Source organism: Oreochromis aureus, linkage group 3 (genome assembly GCF_013358895.1).
Source record: "Oreochromis aureus strain Israel breed Guangdong linkage group 3, ZZ_aureus, whole genome shotgun sequence".
Taxonomy (NCBI): domain Eukaryota; kingdom Metazoa; phylum Chordata; class Actinopteri; order Cichliformes; family Cichlidae; genus Oreochromis; species Oreochromis aureus.
Window position 1 is genome coordinate 63,645,303 of NC_052944.1, and position 9,618 is coordinate 63,654,920.

Below are 9,618 nucleotides of genomic sequence, written 5' to 3' on the forward strand. Positions count from 1 at the left end.
ACACACACACACACACACACAAACAAACGGGGTATCAGTAAGATTTTTCTTATCGTAAAAAGAGCAAACAACAGTTTTTCAGTTTGAAAAAAATCCAGAACCAATTCTATAATTAGAGTAAGAGTATTGCTGGTATTTTGCTGTTCACATGTCACCTTTATTGTGAAGTGTGCTCAGATATTGCAATAACTGTTGTGGAATTGCTCCCATTTTTATACTCAACTGTTTTATTTTATTGCACATCAACCTGAAATCTGTTCTGCTGGTAGATGGGTGATATTCCCTTGTTATGTCTTCTTTCAAAAGTAGTTTAAATATCTGCAGAAAATCTAAGTGTGTGACTTGTGTTGTTTCTAAGAACCCATAAACATTTCAGAGCCTGCAGTCAAAGCACCTCTGAATGCAGCAAAAAAGGCAGCCCCTAATGTTAAAACACAAAAACAAATATATTTTCCTTTTGTCTTCTGTTGAGGCCATTTATGCATTTCAAAAGTAGATTGGAAATCTTCCAATAGCATTTGTTTCCTATATGATGTCCTATCTTTTTCAAAAAAAAATCTCTAAATGCTATACATATATTGTCCTGAAGACAGCAGAAAAGGTTCATTGTTCTTCCTACTTTCTACCATGACTTAATAAAGTACTAGGGCTTGATTATACTCTATTGTAGGCAGCCAGGGACAGCTGGAGACCTGATAGTCTAGCAGTCACTCCTGTTCTTATTTGAAATCCACTTAAGCGTTCTGGGTCGAGACGATGTGTAGTTGATGCATTGCAAATTCTCTTTGTACAGGTTCTTTATTTTCAGTTTACATATTAACTATTTTCTGTCTGAAACTGGAAATATACTCTAGATCATTGCACAACTGCATTTTAATTCTGCTTGGCTTTGTCCATGCTCTAAAGGAGGGGTGTTAAACACCAGTCCTCAAGGGCCAGTGTCCTGGAACCTTTACATGTGTCCCTGCTACATTACAACTGCATAAAATTAGTCGGTCATTAACAAGACTATCAAACTTGACTGCATCCTGATGTGGCAACCCCTAACTCTGCTAAAGGAAATTTAAATAAATGTAAATGTTTGGAAAAATGTACATCTAAAAGCACTGTTATTGCACCATATTCATTCAATCATGAGCTGCTGTAACATGAATCAAATGGCTGAATTGCCACCTCGAGGACTCGAGGAGTTTGACACTTGCACTCTTGAGAGTCACAGCTTAAAAAATTATTAGTGTTATTCCCTCCATTTGTTGAAACATGCTTTTGAAACAATTTGAACCGCATGCTCCTGTGTCTTGTTGGATTTTAAACAGCAAAAATCTCCACACTGCTGAACTAATTTGTTCAGCACATTTTTTTTCAAATAATACTTTTGAATAAGATATGAAAAATGTAGACATGGTTTTAAAGGCATTACGTGATGTTTTTTTGTTTTGTTCTGTTTTTTCTTTGAAAATATGTGTTGTAGAAATGGGTTTATGTTCACAGTTAACATTTTATGTAGCACCTGAAAGGGACTGTGTATAAAAATGTCTCCAATACATGACCCAGTATTTCAGTTCACCTTATCAAATTAGACTCCACACCCTATTCTAATTTAAATACATATTAAACAGACAGACTAGAAAAACAATTGTTTAAATTCCAAGAAAAAATAAGGATAACTTCGAGCTGATCCGTCTCTTGAGACATCAGTTAATGTTCATTTTATTAGGCAGCTTAAAGTTTTTATAGAAATCTTCTTACTGTTCTCCAGACAGTCAGCCAGCTTCTCCTGTTTCATTCTCCTCAGGAAGTTTAGTGTGATCTTTATAAATGCCTCCCTGCTGCTCCTTTGCTCTTCATCTTTGCCCTCCAACACCTCATCATTGTCCTTTCTCTGACTCTCTAAGCATTCTGGGTAATCTGGACCCAGAACTTTCTGGATCTTCTTCAGCTCGTTCTTCACAAAAGTGATGATGTTGTCCTCCAGCATCTGGAACAGAATACTTTATGAATGACCCAATCAGACTGAAATCATGGAGTCAAACATCAGATCCATGTTGGACACACTGACAATCTACTGGTCTACAAAGAGCAGCATGGAGATGACTGTGAACAGAATAGATGTAAGAGTAGTTGTTGTACATGTACAGACCATAAATATGGAGTTCAGTTGTGTTTGATGCTGCTGGGCAGACTGACCACTGGGATCCTCTGAGCTCTGCTGGTTCACTCTGTGGAGGAATCATAAAGAATTAGTTTAAGCTCATAGCAAATATTCAACAAGTTATACCAGTTAGTTAAATTGTGTTGATAGGCCACATAAAACCAGAGTCATGATAAACAACATATACGTGGCGTTTTTCCTCAATAGTTTCTTCACGTTTACTGTCTAAGGACAGCGCAGCGAGACCTCTCTGCTTATGACCAAAAAACCTGCCCTTTCGTGTTGGTGGAAAAATGCACCATGTCGACCAATCAAAAAATGATATGGCAACATGAGATTTGGTTGTTTAGAAAGAGGGGGAAGACAGCAAGAGAGAGAGGGAGAGAGAGAGCAGTAAAAGAGAGTGAGCGAGTTTTGAGATGTGAGATATTTGTGACGTTTAGCGTGTTTGGAGTGTGTAGTTAATGTGTTGTCTTAGTTAGTGTGTAGTGTTGTGGATAGTTTTGTGTTGTGTGTCAGAACAATGAGGCAACTGCTGTCTCCAGGTAGAAACAGGAGTGATACACCTGCTGCTGTCAGACATGCAGGTATCAGGCTGTCATGTTCTCCTTTATAGTGGAAAGAAATGATTTTTTTGGAGTGGCACAAATAATTTGTGTGGCATCTTATTGAAGAACAGCTGATTGTTCTGTAAATAGTTTGAAATGGTTATTAAAAAAAGGTAAAAGGAAAATTTCTGCAAATAACTTGCGCATATGATTTTAAAACTGACAATTTATATTTGCATTTAAAGTTATGAAATATGATTAATTAAACATATTTGTGGTTATTACAGTACAAAATATAACTTTTTCTACTCAGATTTGATGGTTTTTGTCTAATTTTAGATCAATTCTGTTAACACAGTATGTCAAAATGAAAACATGACTGTAAATTCAGACACGTGAGGTTGTGCTGAAAAGAATGATACCAAACAAGGCAAAGTAAATAGGTTTTAAAGGTAAAATGTGGAGGGAAAATCAAGAGTAGTTAAAAATGGGCAATTATACCCTGGACCCCAGAGGGTTAAACAGGTTTTTTTAAAGTAACGCAATAGTTACTTTTCAAGTAATTAATTACTTTTAGAATCTTGTAACTCAGTTACTTTTTTGAAGAAGTAACTAGTAACTATAATTGAATTACTTTTTCAATGTCACTTGCCCAACACTGGTCATCAGCCATATTGAAGTACATTAATGTAACTGGTTACAATATGAAGGCTGAAATGCTAATGTTGATGATTCCTGTTTTCTGTGAAACCTAGCAAACACCCATAACAACAAATGAAAATATTTATAGTGGGGGATTTTAATCTTCTTGTAGAAGCTGAAAATGACAGCCCCAATGCTGAATTCATGCTTTTAGACCCCATTAAGTTCACTCATAATGTAAATAAGCTCAACTTCTACTTTAATCACAAACTGGATCTTGATTGACATATGGCATATGGTGACAGGTTGCCCTGGCAACAGACCTCAAAAAGGGAAAGTTATTGCAAGCTGCACAGGAAGTTTTAGTGCACAGGCATATTAATAAATCAGACACAGAAAAGAGGAACTGAGTAGAAGGAGTTAGTTTGTAATGAAACTGTGTGTGTCACGTGTAACATCTGAAGTACCAAAATAACACTATATGAGACACATTGTAGAGTTATAGTTTCTGAAACTGCCTTTTGGCTGTGCAGGACTCATATAAATGTTTTGACCACTCTGAGTCAGGTTTTTTCTGGTTTTCTCTGTTCTATCATGGGGATCAAAGAATTGGGTTTAATAACATTTAACAGTATTCCAAAAAACTCATAATAATTTCTTTACAAAATAGTAATTTGTAACAGTGGATTACACAGCAGTGGAGATAAGTTTAAGTGGTTATTTCACTGCACAGTTTTTGAGTTGGCAGTTCGCCTTGTAATCGGAAGGTTGCAGTTTCGAGCCCCGGCTTGGACAGTCTCGGTCGTTGTGTCCTTGGGCAAGACACTTCACCCGTTGCCTACTGGTGGTGGTCAGAGGGCCCGGTGGCGCCAGTGTCTGGCAGCCTCGCCTCTGTCAGTGCGCCCCAGGGTGGCTGTGGCTACAATGTAGCTTGCCATCACCAGTGTGTGAATGTGTGCGTGAATGGGTGAATGACTGGATATGTAAAGCGCTTTGGGGTCCTTAGGGACTAGAAAAGCGCTATATAAATACAGGCCATTTACCATTTACCATTTTTTATCAATGGCATGTGCTAACATAGTGCAGACCAGCTATCTAAACTATTTGCACAGGGGGCACTTTTCTTAGTAAGAGGATTACATTCTTTCTTTGTATAACTCTGGATGCTGGAAAAAAAAAAGCCTAAGATCAGAAGTGCTTGACTCACTAGCATCACTCACAAATGCTCATCTTAACCTGCTCATCTGATTATTGGGGTTTTCTCTGTAAAATGTGAGCAGGTGATTCACTCCATAGCTCTAATGAGATCAGACAGAGAAAAATGTCTGGCATTGGACCGATGGCTCTTTATCAAAATGAGCACACACTTAACAAGCCAAGGCTGGCAGCAAAGAGCAATCTGCCACTACAGGCTGCCTGAGGAGCAATGTTCCCTCTAAGCTGCGCACGTGCGCAATTGCGCACTGCTGGCACGGTCTGTGCGCACAAAAAATCTGCGTTGCGCACAAAAAAAAAATCTAACCTGAATTGAAATTAAAATTAAAACTTTAACAATTCTATTTTGCAGTGTTAGTCAGTAAGTGACTGGCTGCTCCCGTATGGGATTAGAACGATGTCACCTTATCCCATAGTCCAGCCACTGATGCGATTCACATTCGTATATACGCAGTTAATCAACGTCGTTGACAGGCTATGACAGCGTCCTTATGTGCCGATACGGGTGTTTTAGCTAGCAAAGTGGAGGCTGATGTGGAGTGAAGCCACGTTAATGACGACGTGTACAACCATTGGAGATGTGAGCAGGACAGACGGAACAACTGAGGGAAAAAGTGTGGAGTTTATACCAGTTTTTAAATTGTGTTGATAGGCCACGTAAAACCAGAGTTATGATAAAAATATATGCAACGTTTGGTTTTCTTCCTGAATACTATCGTTGTTTATATTTACTGCGGGAAGAAACGGTAAAAACAGCGTTCTATAAGGAAAACGCTCGAAAGCACTCTCCACCTGTGAGCAAAAACAAAACCAAAAAAACCCCCACCCTTTCCTATTGGTGGAAAAAAGTACCATGTCGACCAATCAAAAAATGATATGGCAATGTGGCATCTAGTTGTTGAGAAATGGAGGGAAGTTTTTGGAGTGACGGCGGTGTTTTAAGATGTGAGAGATTTGCGACGTTTAGCGCAAATGTTGTGTAGTTAGTGTGTAGTTAGTGTGTAGTGTAGTCAATAGTTTTGTTGTGTGTGTCAGAACAATGAGGCGACTGCTGAATGTTACAGGTGTTACAGGAGTGATACATCTCCTGCTGTCAGGCCTGCAGGGATCAGGCTGTTGTTCTCCTTTATCTCATAGTGGACAGAAATTATTTTTTGGAGTGTCACAAACAATTTGTGTTGCATCAGATTTGATGCAGAACAGCTGATTGTTCTGTAAATAGTTTGAAATGTTTATTTAAAAAAACGCCTTGGCTGCATTTAAAAAAACAGCTGCAATAAACTTTGTTGTTTGCATAACTCGGTTACTTTTTTGAAGAAGTAACTATATAATTAATTGCCCAACATTGGTCATTATATACTGTATTTTGCAGACAGAGAGTTACAGGACTCTCTCCCAGACCACAGACTCATACTTATAATACAAGTCAGAGCTTTATAAAAACAAAGAAAAGAAAAAAAAAGTTGTCTTTTCAAAATTGGAGTGCAAGTTATTTTTACTTCCAACATACTGCACAGGTCAATGACTAGATTTTTTTACATTTTCATTGTAAGCGGGCTAAAGCAGTTAATTAAAACTAGTCTAACATAAATGTAAATGCTGTAATTTGATTATTTTAATAAACCATGTAACTTGGATGGATTCAATGCTGGCATGATCACAGTGCACACGTCTGATGTCGCTCACAGTGGTCCAAGGGATCGCTCAGGGAGTTTGTGTGTTCGCTCAGACACATGAAAAATTAGAGGGAACATTGCTGAGGAGCCTCAAAAACACTCGTTCTTAATACGGACTCAGATTTGCAATAACAGCCTGTAATTCCCCCAAACAGCTGGACGCTGCACATTCTCCAAAGCATTACCCTAAGAGGAGTAAATTATCTGTTTTTCAACTACAGACTGTTTACATTTCATGCTCCAGTGTAGGGATAGCCTGTATTATTATTTTTCCCCACAGGGCCAGACTGTTAAATTCAGTGAAAGCTCACACACGGATTAAATGAAAAATATACACAGTCCTGATTTAAGTCGAACTCTAAGTAAATTCTTTTACAATCAGATATTTGTGAGCGTACAATATGGAACGCCAGGACTGCCATAATAAATTAATTAAATACACCATTAAATAATTAATTAAATGTGTCAATAATTAATTAAAATTGGAATTAATTAATTAAATAAATAGTTATGACACATGTAATTAATTAATTATTGACACATTTAATTAATTATTGACACATTTAATTAATTATTTATTGACACATTTAATTAATTAATTATTTATTTCACATTTTAATTAATTATTGACACATTTAATTAATTATTAATTTCACGTTTTAATTATTATTGACACATTTAATTAATTATTGACACATTTAATTAATTAATTATTTATTTCACATTTTAATTAATTATTGACACATTTAATTAATTAATTATTGACACATGTAATTAATTATTTAATGATATATTTATTTATTTCATTTTGGCAGTCCTGGCGCCTGGCTCTCATCATGAATTAATTTTATCCGTCAGCCTCACCCATCAAACTCAGGGGGCGGGGTTAACGCTGCCCATGCAGCTTAACATTTGATTGGTTGCCGTGCAAAGTAAGTCAAAACAGGTCGATCCTAGATAATCGATTGCTTGTGTGGACTTGGGGCAGCCAGGTATCCCAGAATGCATTTCAAATCACAGGCAGCAATGGTGGTGGTGTAGTTTTAAAATACCCCGTTTTTCTATCACCAACTACACTTTTAACAGTGTTTTAGCCGCGAATGTCGCGCCGTAATCTTCACATGTCTGGTCAGGTTGTCAACATAGAACATGTTTGCAAAAGTGCTCAGATGTTTTCAGAGATTTCAGTAGCTCTGCTAACAGTCAGCATGCAGAGTGCACCGAGGGGGTTACGTTAACCGGTTTGTTTACATATTCCACTCTCCGTGTTCCACATGTTGCATTCGCAGATTCTCATTTTCACCGAACGATCGTCTCTTTCCGCCTGGTCTTGTGTCTCTGTGCTTCTGTAACATAAAGAACGAGCTGACATTTTTCTCATGACACCAGCGATCAGCTGAGCAGGCCCTCAGTTTACCTGCATGCATCCTCCTCCTCACCTGTCAGCTGTTTAACACCTGCTGCTAATTCAAGAAACACGAACACGTTACCTGGTGATCGTCACAGTTTAACTGTGCAGCCGGTGCTCGATATAACGCAATGTCAGCGCATTTTTCTGCACAAGATAAGTAAATATAGTATTTTTCACGAGCGCAGAGCTGCTGGAGCACTTTCCTTACAGAGCACTTTATAGGCGAACCCACTTTATCAGCGGCTGATCTCCAATCACCGGCACAGCTTTGAAACCTCACCTGAGTTTTAGCTCTCAGAGGTTGTTTTATTTACAACTGAGCAAATCGGTTTGGCTGAGGCTAAAGTTACGTTTCATAACTGCAGAGTTTTACAGACGTTTAATGGTTCACTGGCACATGTGTTAGACTGAACTATTCGCTTTTCTTTATCTGGTGTGTTTTGGATTTAACAGTGAATTTTGAGATTAAACTGACTTTTAAAATGTTTTTATACAAAGAGGAAAGAGAAGGCGCATTTCCACCGAGAGGAGCAGAGTTTGCAACAGCGTGGTCATCATGAAGACTGCAACCTGGACAGAAATATTATATCTGTTTTTTAATAGTTATTTAACTGTATTCTAAGCACCAGCTATCTGTTAGAATTTTTAGAGTTTACTTAACTAAAAATAAATGAGGTTAACATATAATTTGTGTGATTTCTCTCTCTTTTTTTTTTCGGTCATGTTATGTTTAACTGTCAAAGGCTTGTTACAAACTATGAAACACATCGTGCAGACTTCTGGATGTTAGAAGAAAACTAATACTGCTCATGAATGAGACTAAAGGCAGGAAGGTGTCCTTTAAAACTAAACATGTTAGTAGGACCTCCCTATCATAGTTTATGATATAGCACGTGTATTTCAGTAATAGCCTACTGATTTCAGTGCAGTGGTGAACAGTCACACAGCTCATATGGGCGTTATCTGTGATACTCCTTAATTATAATTTATCCAAGTTAACGTCAGTTAACCATTCAGACAGTTCTTTTCCAATGAAAAACATAAACACCCATGCTGCCGGTAGGTTTCCGCTGTTAACATTATAGCTGCTTATGCAGTAACCATGGTAACCACGGACTGTGAGCGGCTGGATCGACAGAGGTCAGACAACAATTTTACATGTATGATCTTAAAACAGGACAGCCACTATCCGTGCTGGCCTCAAATCAAATGTGAACGCAGACTGAGTCTATGTTTGACGTTTGCTTTATATCTACTCTTCCTCTCAAACATTTAAACAGCAGCGAGTCTGCAGCTGAGGGAATACAAACTCAAACTGTCGGAACAGGTTTGCTCGTTTCTTGCGTGTATTATGTTAGTCTAATCTGCTGCTGAGTCTTACGCTGATGAAAATGCAGAAAACACAGATCACGAACACCTGTTCAACCAATCACTTTCTTTCCACTTTGATCTGCGACAAACTGACGGTTCATCTCTGTTACAGTGTTGTTGTTCTTTATGCTGTAGATTTTCACATCTCTGGAATAGTTGGCAGTAATAAGGATGCTTTTCTGTAAAATCATATTGATATGACCCGTGACATATTCGTAGATGACAGTTAGATTAGTCAGATGGGAAACTCTGTGTTAATTCATAGAGCTGAAGATATCGTGGAGATGCTGACCTCGCTCCGTGGTGTACAGGGCCGTTTACCCTCATGATTAATATCCACAATAAAAATATTAGCCGAACATCATGAAGTCTGTATGTGTTTCATAGTGTCGAATAACCTTTGTACAGTTAAAGCCAGCAGCTACTACATGACGGAAACACCAACGTTATCTCTCTTCTGCGATTATACACAGGTCACGCTGATTACTGAACAAAAACCCAAAGATTAGATGTTAATCGAATTTATTTGCTCTCTCTCCTCCTTAACCTCCTAGGACCTGCCGTCCACATATGTGGACATCACATTTTGGGTTATTTAGACCA